Source organism: Arachis ipaensis, chromosome B5 (genome assembly GCF_059453495.1).
Source record: "Arachis ipaensis isolate K30076 ecotype BB chromosome B5, ASM5945349v1, whole genome shotgun sequence".
NCBI classification, from domain to species: domain Eukaryota; kingdom Viridiplantae; phylum Streptophyta; class Magnoliopsida; order Fabales; family Fabaceae; genus Arachis; species Arachis ipaensis.
The window spans coordinates 100,267,258-100,276,882 of NC_142440.1; the positions used below are offsets into that span (position 1 = coordinate 100,267,258).

Genomic DNA, 9,625 nt, shown 5'->3' on the forward strand with positions numbered 1-9,625 from the left:
GACCTCCCTGCACTCAAAATGGATTTTCTGGAGCTACAGAACTCAAAATGGCGCGCTTCCAATTGCGTTGGAAAGTAGACATCCAGGGCTTTCGGCAATATATAATAGTCCATACTTTGGCTGAGTTTAGATGACGCAAAAGGGCGTTTAACGCCAGTTCTACGCTGCAGTCTGGAGTTAAACGCCAGAAACACGTCACGAACCAGAGTTGAACGCCAGAAACACGTTACAACCTGGCGTTCAACTCCAGAAAGAGCCTCTGCACGTGTAACATTCAAGCTCAGCCCAAGCACACACCAAGCGGGCCCCGGAAGTGGATTTATGCATCAATTACTTACTTCTGTAAACCCTAGTAAATAGTTTAGTATAAATAGGACCTTTTACTATTGTATTAGACATCTTCGAATCATCTTATGATTTTTAGTTCATCTTTGAATCATATTGATCACGTTTGGGGGCTGGCCTCTCGGCCATGCCTGAACCTTCATCACTTATGTATTTTCAACGGTAGAGTTTCTACACTCCATAGATTAAGGTGTGGAGCTCTGCTGTTCCTCATGAATTAATGCAAAGTACTACTGTTTTTTTATTCAATTCAACTTATTCCGCTTCTAAGATATTCATTCGTAATTCAATATGAATGTGATGAACGTGACAATTATCATCATTCCCATACGAACGCGTGCCTGACAACCACTACCGTTCCACCTTAGATTGACTGAGTATCTCTTGGATTCCTTAATCAGAATCTTCGTGGTATAAGCTAGATTGATGGCGGCATTCATGAGAATCCGGAAAGTCTAAACATTGTCTGTGGTATTCCGAGTAGGATTCAGGGATTGAATGACTGTGACGAACTTCAAACTCACGAGTGCTGGGCGTAGTGACAGACGCAAAAGGATAGTAAATCCTATTCCAGTATGATCGAGAACCTCCAGATAATTAGCCATGCAGTGACAGCGCATCGGACCATTTTCACAGAGAGGATGGGATATAGCCATTGACAACGGTGATGCCTCCAGATGATTAGCCATGCAGTGACAGCGCATCGGACCATTTTCACAGAGAGGATGAGATGTAGCCATTGATGACGGTGATGCCCTTACATAAAGTTTGCCATGGAAAGGAGTAGGACTGATTGGATGAAGACAGCAGGAAAGCAGAAGTTCAGAAGAATGAAAGTATCTCTATACGCTTATCTGAAATTCCCACCAATGAATTACATAAGTGTTTCTATCTTTACTTTCTATTTATTTATTATTTATTTTCGAAAACTCCATAACCATTTGATATCCGCCTGACTGAGATTTACAAGGTGACCATAGCTTGCTTCATACCGACAATCTCCGTGGGATCGACCCTTACTCACGTAAGGTTTTATTACTTGGATGACCCAGTGCACTTGCTGGTTAGTTGTGCGAAGTTGTGAAGTTATGTTTGGACCATGGTATTGTGCACCAGTTATTGGCGCCATTGCCAGGGAGAGAACGAACAACAAATTTTACAACCTCAGAGTAACAATTTTGCATACCAAGTTTTTGGCGCCGTTGCCGGGGATTGTTCGAGTTTGGACAACTGACGGTTCATCTTGTTGCTCAGATTGGGTAATTTTCTTCTTATTTTATTTTCAAAAAGTTTTCAAAAAATTTTTCAAAAATATTTTCTTCTTTTTTCCCAATTAATTTTCGAAAAAAAATATATTCAAATATATATATATATATATATATATATATATATATATATATATATATATATATATTTTTTTTTTTTCTTCAGAATTTTTAAGAATGAATTCTAGAGTTTCATGAAGCATGTGAAGCCTAGCTGGTTGCAAAGCCATGTCTAAATTCTTTTGGACTGGGGCTTCCAACCCAACATTATCAAGAGCAAGCTAGTTGTTGCTAATCCATCAGCTGCTGTATGCTTGATTTGTCACTTAAAGCTTGGCTGGCCATTGGCCATGTCTAGTGTTTTGGACCGGAGCTTTCATTGAAAGCTTGGCTGGCTGGTGAGCCATGTCTAATTCCTGGACTGAAGCTTTAGACTAAGAATGCAAGATTCCTGGAATTCATATTAAAAAATTTGGAATCCTTATTTTTCTTTTTCAAATTAATTTTTGAAAAATACAAAAAAAAAATTTAAAATTTAGAAAATCATAAAAGTAAAAAATATTTCATGTTTCTTGTTTGATTCTTGAGTCAAATTGTAAGTTTGGTGTCAATTGCATATTCATTTTGCATTTTTCGAAAATTCATGCATTCATAGTGTTCTTCATGATCTTCAAGTTGTTCTTGGAAAATCTTCTTGTTTGATCTTGATGTTTTCTTGTTTTGTGTCTTTTCTTGTTTTTCATGTGCATTTTTTCATTCATAGTGTCTGAACATGAAAGATTTCTAAGTTTGGTGTCTTGCATGTTTTCTTTGCATATAAAATTTTCAAAAATAAGTTTTTGATGTTCATCATGATCTTCAAAGTGTTCTTGGTGTTCATCTTGACATTCATAGCATTCTTGCATACATTCATTGTTTTGATCCATAACTTTCATGCATTGAGTCCTTTTCATGTTTTTCTCTTTCATCATTAAAAAAAAAATATCTTTCCCTTTTTCACTCATAAATTTCGAAAATTTGAGTTGACTTTTTCAAAAATTTTTAAAATGTAGTTGTTTCTTATGAGTCAAATCAAATTTTCAATTTGAAAACCTTATCTTTTTCAAAATCTTTTTCAAAAATCAAATCTTTTTTATTTTTCTTATTCATTTTCGAAAACTTTAAAAATATTTTTCAAAAATCTTTTTCTTATTTTTATATCATATTTTCGAAAATCACATCATCAATTGATGTTTTGATTCAAAAATTCCGAGTTTGTTACTTGTTAAGAAAGATTCAAACTTTAAATTCTAGAATCATATCTTGTGATTTCTTGTGAATCAAGTCATTAATTGTGATTTTAAAAATCAAATCCTTTTCAAAACTAATTTCAATCATATCTTTTCAAAAGTATCTTTTTATCTTATCTTTTTCAAATATCTTTTCTAACTTCTTATTTTCTTATCTTTTAAAAATTTGATTTTCAAAATTTGTTTCAACTAACTAATTAACTTTTTGTTCGTTTCTTATCTCTTTTAAAACTACCTAACTAACTATCTCTCTCTAATTTTCGAAAATATCTCCCTCTTTTTCAAAAATTCTTTTTAATTAACTAATTATTTCAATTTTTGATTTTAAATTTTATTTCATTCCTAATTTTTGAAAATTACTAACCTTTTTTCAAAAACTATTTTCAAAATTTAACTTTAAATTTTAATTTTTAATTTTCGAAAATCCTCTCACCTCTCATCTTCTTCTATTTATTTATTCATCTACTAACACTTCATCTCACCCAAATTCGAACCCCCTCTTCCATCTGTGTTCGAATTTTCTCTTCTTCCCTTCTTTACATTACATTCTTTTCTTCTTCTACTCACACAGGGGAACCTCTATACCTGGGTAAAAAGGATCCCTATTATTATTATTTTTCTGTTCCCTCTTTTTCATATGAGCAGGAGCAAGGACAAGAACATTCTTGTTGAAGCAGACCCTGAACCTGAAAGGACTCTGAAGAGAAAACTAAGAGAAGCTAAAATACAACAATCCAGAGATAACCTTACAGAAATTTTTGAACAGGAAGAGGAGATGGCAGCCGAAAATAATAATAATGCAAAGAGGATGCTTGGTGACTTTACTGCACCTAATTCCAATTTACATGGAAGAAGCATCTCCATCCCTACCATTGGAGCAAACAATTTTGAGCTGAAACCTCAATTAGTTTCTCTGATGCAACAAAACTGCAAGTTTCATGGACTTCCATCTGAAGATCCTTTTCAGTTCTTAACTGAATTCTTGCAGATCTGTGATACTGTTAAGACTAATGGAGTAGATCCTGAAGTCTACAGGCTCATGCTTTTTCCGTTTACTGTAAGAGACAGAGCTAAAATATGGTTGGACTCTCAACCTAAGGATAGCCTGAACTCTTGGGATAAGCTGGTCAAGGCTTTCTTAGCCAAGTTCTTTCCTTCTCAAAAGCTGAGCAAGCTTAGAGTGGATGTTCAAACCTTCAGACAGAAAGAAGGTGAATCCCTCTATGAAGCTTGGGAGAGATACAAGCAACTGACCAAAAAGTGTCCTTCTGACATGCTTTCAAAATGGACAATCCTGGATATATTCTATGATGGTCTGTCTGAATTAGCTAAGATGTCATTGGATACTTCTGCAGGTGGATCCATTCACCTAAAGAAAATGCCTGCAGAAGCTCAAGAACTCATTGACATGGTTGCTAATAACCAGTTCATGTACACTTCTGAGAGGAATCCTGTGAGTAATGGGACGCCTCAGAAGAAGGGAGTTCTTGAAATTGATACTCTGAATGCCATATTGGCTCAGAATAAAATATTGACTCAGCAAGTCAATATGATTTCTCAGAGTCTGAATGGAATGCAAGCTGTATCCAACAATACTCAAGAGGCATCTTCTGAAGAAGAAGCTTATGATCCTGAGAACGCTGCAATAGCAGAGGTAAATTATATGGGTGAACCTTATGGAAACACCTATAATCCCTTATGGAGAAATCACCCAAATATCTCATGGAAGGATCAACAAAAGCCTCAACAAAGCTTTAATAATGGTGGAAGAAACAGGTTTAGCAATAGCAAGCCTTTTCCATCATCCACTCAGCAATAGACAGAGAACTCTGAACAAAATACCTCTAATTTAGCAAACTTAGTCTCTGATCTATCTAAGGCCACTGTGAGTTTCATGAATGAAACAAGGTCCTCCATTAGAAATTTGGAGGCACAAGTGGGCCAGCTGAGTAAGAAGATCACTGAAACCCCTCCTAATGCTCTCCCAAGCAATACAGAAGAAAATCCAAAAGGAGAGTGCAAGGCCATTGATATAATCATCATGGCCAAATCCAAGAAGGAAGGGGAGGACGTGAATCCCAAGGAGGAAGACCTCCTGGGACGTCCAGTGATCATCAAGGAGTGTCCCTCTGAGGAACCAAAGGACTCTGAGGCTCATCTAGAGACCATAGAGATTCCATTAAACCTCCTTACGCCCTTCATGAGCTCTGATGAGTATTCCTCTTCTGAAGAGAATGAGAATGTTACTGAAGAGCAAGTTGCCAAGTTCCTTGGTGCAATCATGAAGCTGAATGCCAGTTTATTCAGAAATGAGACTTGGGGAGATGAACCTCCCCTGTTCACCATTGAACTAAATGCATTGAATCAACTGAGATTTCCTCAGAAGAAATAGGATCTTGGAAAATTCCTAATACCCTGTACTATAGGCACCATGACCTTTGAGAAGGCTCTATGTGACCTTGGGTCAGGAATAAACCTCATGCCACTCTCTGTAATGGAGAAACTGGGAATCTTTGAGGTACAAGCTGCTAAAATCTCATTAGAGATGGCAGACAATTCTAGAAAACAGGCTTATGGACAAGTAGAGGACAAATTAGTAAAGGTTAAAGCCCTTTACATCCCTGCTGATTTCATAATCCTAGATACTGGGAAGGATGAGGATGAATCCATCATCCTTGGAAGACCCTTCCTAGCCACAGCAAGAGCTGTGATTGATGTTAACAGAGGTGAACTAGTCCTTCAATTGAATGAGGACTCCCTTGAGTTTAAAACTCAAGAACATCCTTCTGTAAACATGGGAAAGAGGCACAGTAAGCTTCTCTCAAAACAGAGTCAACCAAAGCCCCCACAGTCAAACTCTAAGTTTGGTGTTGGGAGGCCTCAGCCAAACTCTAAGTTTGGTGTTGAACTCCCATATCCAAACTCTAAGTTTGGTGTTGGGAAGTCTCAACAATGCTCTGAACATCTGTGAGGCTCCATGAGAGCCCATTGTCAAGCTATTGACATTAAAGAAGCGCTTGTTGGGAGGAAACCCAATTTTTATTTAATTATATTTTTTATTAGTTATATGTCTTCATAGGTTCATGATCATGTGGAGTCACAAAAATAACTGAAAAAATTGAAGAAAAATCAAAAACAGCATAAAAAACAGCACACCCTGGAGGAGGAGTTCACTGGCGTTCAAACGCCAGTAAGGAGCATCTGGCTGGCGTTCAACGCCAGAACAGAGCATGGATCTGGTGTTGAACGCCAGAAACAAGCAGCATCCTGGCGTTCAGATGCCAGAAATGTACACTGAGGAAGAGCTGGCACTGAACGCCAGAAACAAGCATCTGGCTGGCGTTCAACGCCAGAAATATACTGCATCTGGGTGCTGAACGCCCAGAACAAGCATCAATTCGGCGTTTAAACGCCAGAATTGCATGCAAAGGAATTTTACATGCCTAATTGGTGCAGGAATGCAAATTCTTGACACCTCAGGATCTGTGGACCCCACAGGATCAACTCAGCATCTGTGGACCCCACAGGATCCCCACCTACCTCCACTCACTCTCTTCCCTCTTCTCAATGTTCATCCTCTCTTCCCAATGAACACTCTTCCGCAAAACTCTTCACCAATCACCTCAATCTCTCTTTCCTATCACTACCACCACTCACATCCATCCACTCTTCCCCATAAACCTACCTCATAAACTCCACCTACCTTCAAAATTCAAAATCAATTTCCCACCCAAACCCACCCTATATGGCCAAAACTAAACCCCCCTCCCCTCCCTATATAAAGCCCTCCATTCTTCCTCATTTTCACACAACACAACCCTCTCTTCCCCTTCTTGGCCGAATACACCTCTCCCTCCTCTCCTCCATATTTTCTTCTTCTTCTTCATCCATTCTTTCTTCTCTTACTCGAGGGCGAGCAATATTCTAAGTTTAGTGTGGTAAAAGCATAAGCTTTTTGTTTTTCCATTACCATTGATGGCACCTAAGACTGGAGAATCCTCTAGAAAAGGGAGAGGGAAGACAAAAGCTTCCACCTCTGAGTCATGAGAGATGGAAAGATTCATCTCCAAAGCCCATCAAGACCACTTCTATGATGTTGTGGCCAAGAAGAAGGTGATCCCCGAGGTCCCTTTCAAGCTCAAGTGAAATGAGTATCCAGAGATCCGACATGAAATCCAAAGAAGGGTGATGAGCGGATAATTTATACGCTTTTTAACATTGTTTTTAGTATATTTTTAGTAGGATCTAGTTACTTTTAGGGATGTTTTCATTAGTTTTTATGTTAAATTCACATTTCTGTACTTTACTATGAGTTTGTGTGTTTTTCTGTGATTTCAGGTATTTTCTGGCTGAAATTGAGGGACTTGAGCAATAATCAGATTCAGAGGTTGAAGAAGGACTGCTGATGCTATTAGATTCTGACCTCCCTGCACTCAAAGTGGATTTTCTGGAGCTACATAACTCGAAATGGCGCGCTTCCAATTGCGTTGGAAAGTAGACATCTAGAGCTTTCTAGCAATATATAATAGTCCATACTTTGCCCAAGTTTAGACGACGTAAACTGGCGTTCAACGCCAGCTCTCTGCCCAATTCTGGAGTTCAGCGCCAGAAAGGGATCCAAAACCAGAGTTGAACGCCAGAAATGGATCAAAACCTGGCGTTCAACTCCACAAATGGCCTCTGCACGTGGAAAGTTAAAGCTCAGCCCAAGCACACACCAAGTGGGCCCCGGAAGTGGATTTATGCATCAATTACTTACTTCTGTACACCCTAGTAGCTAGTTTATTATAAATAGGACATTTTACTATTGTATTAGACATCTTTGGACGCCTGGTTCTTAGATCAGAGGGGCTGGCCATTCGGCCATGCCTGGACCTTTCACTTATGTATTTTTAACGGTAGAGTTTCTACACTCCATAGATTAAGGTGTGGAGCTCTGCTGTTCCTCAAAGATTAATGCAAAGTACTACTGTTTTCTATTCAATTCATCTTATTTCGCTTCCAAGATATTCATTCGCACTTCAACCTGAATGTGATGAACGTGACAATCATCATCATTCCCTATGAACGCGTGCCTGACAACCACCTCCATTCTATATTAGATTGAATGAGTATCTCTTAGATCTCTTAATCGGAATCTTCGTGGTGTAAGCTAGAATGATGGTGACATTCAAGAGAATCCGGAAGGTCTAAACCTTGTCTGTGATATTCCGAGTAGGATTCAATGATTGAATGATTGTGACGAGCTTCAAACTCGCGATTGCCGGGCGTAGTGACAGACGCAAAAGGATAGTAAATCCTATTCCAGCATGATCGAGAACCGACAGATGAATAGCCGTGCCGTGACAGGGTGCATTGACTATTTTCACTGAGAGGATAGGATGAAACCATTGACAAGGGTGATGCCTCCAGACGATTAGCCGTGCCGTGACAGGGCATTTGGATCATTTTCCCGAGAGAAGACCGAAAGTAGCCATTGACAATGGTGATGTATCACATAAAGCCAGCCATGGAAAGGAGTAAGACTGATTGGATGAAGATAGCAGGAAAGCAGAGGTTCAGAGGAACGAAAGCATCTCTATTCATTTATCTGAAATTCTCACTAATGATTTACTTAAGTATTTCTATCTTTTATTCTATGTTTATTTAATTATTATTCGAAAACACCATTATCAATTTATATCCGCCTGACTGAGATTTACAAGGTGACCATAGCTTGCTTCATACCAACAATCTCCATGGGATTCGACCCTTACTCACGTAAGGTATTACTTGGACGACCCAGTGCACTTGCTGGTCAGTTGTGCGAAGTTGTGAACCATGGTATTGGCATCATGTTTTTGGCGCCATTACCAGGGAAAGAAAGAGCGATGAATTTTACATAATCAAAGTGTAATCACAATTTCTGCGCACCAAGTTTTTGGCGCTGTTGCCGGGGATTGTTCGAGTTTGGACAACTGACGGTTCATCTTGTTGCTCAGATTGGGTAACTTTCTTTTCGTTTTCTTTTCAAAAAGTTTTCAAAAATCTTTCAAAAATTTTTCTTTTATTTTCGAAAAAAAAAATTAGATTCAAAATTTTTAAGAATGAATTCTAGTGTTTCATGAAACATGTGAAGCCTGGCTGGCTGTAAAGCCATGTCTAAATTCTTTTGGACTGAGGCTTCCAACCATTAGCTGTTATACGACTGTAGGGTATGTCAGGCATGTCATGTCTGAATTACATGCTAAAGCTTGGCTGGCCATTGGCCATGTCTAGTGTTTTGGACCGGAGCTTTCATTGAAAGCTTGGCTGGCTAGTGAGCCATGTCTAATTCCTGGACTGAAGCTTTAAATTAAGAATGCGAGATTCCTGGAATTCATATTAAAAATTTTGGAATCCTTATTTTTCTATCTTTCTAAATAATTTTCGAAAAATATAAAATAAAAATCCAAAAAAATTAGAAAATCATAAAAATAAAAAAAAAATATTTTGTGTTTTTTTGTTTGAGTCATGAGTCATGTTATAAGATTGGTGTCATTTGCATGTGCATCTTGTATTTTTTGAAAATTCATGCATTCATAGTGTTCATCATGATCTTCAAGTTGTTCTTGGTAAGTCTTCTTGTTTGATCTTGATGATTTCATGTTTTGTGTCTTTTCTTGTTTTTCATATGCATTCTTGAATTCTTAGTGTCTAAGCATTAAAGAATTCTAAGTTTGGTGTCTTGTATGTTTTCTTTGCATT

The 9,625-nt window shown here is 38.1% G+C and overlaps 1 non-coding gene across 1 annotated transcript; it reads right to left on the reverse strand.

Moving 5' to 3' along the window:
- Positions 1-4,070: 4,070 nt before the first annotated feature.
- Positions 4,071-4,178, reverse strand: LOC148565152 (small nucleolar RNA R71). Its single transcript, XR_015884109.1, has one exon. It is a non-coding gene; the product is annotated as a small nucleolar RNA R71 (small nucleolar RNA).
- Between the last annotated feature and the right edge of the window lie 5,447 nt (positions 4,179-9,625).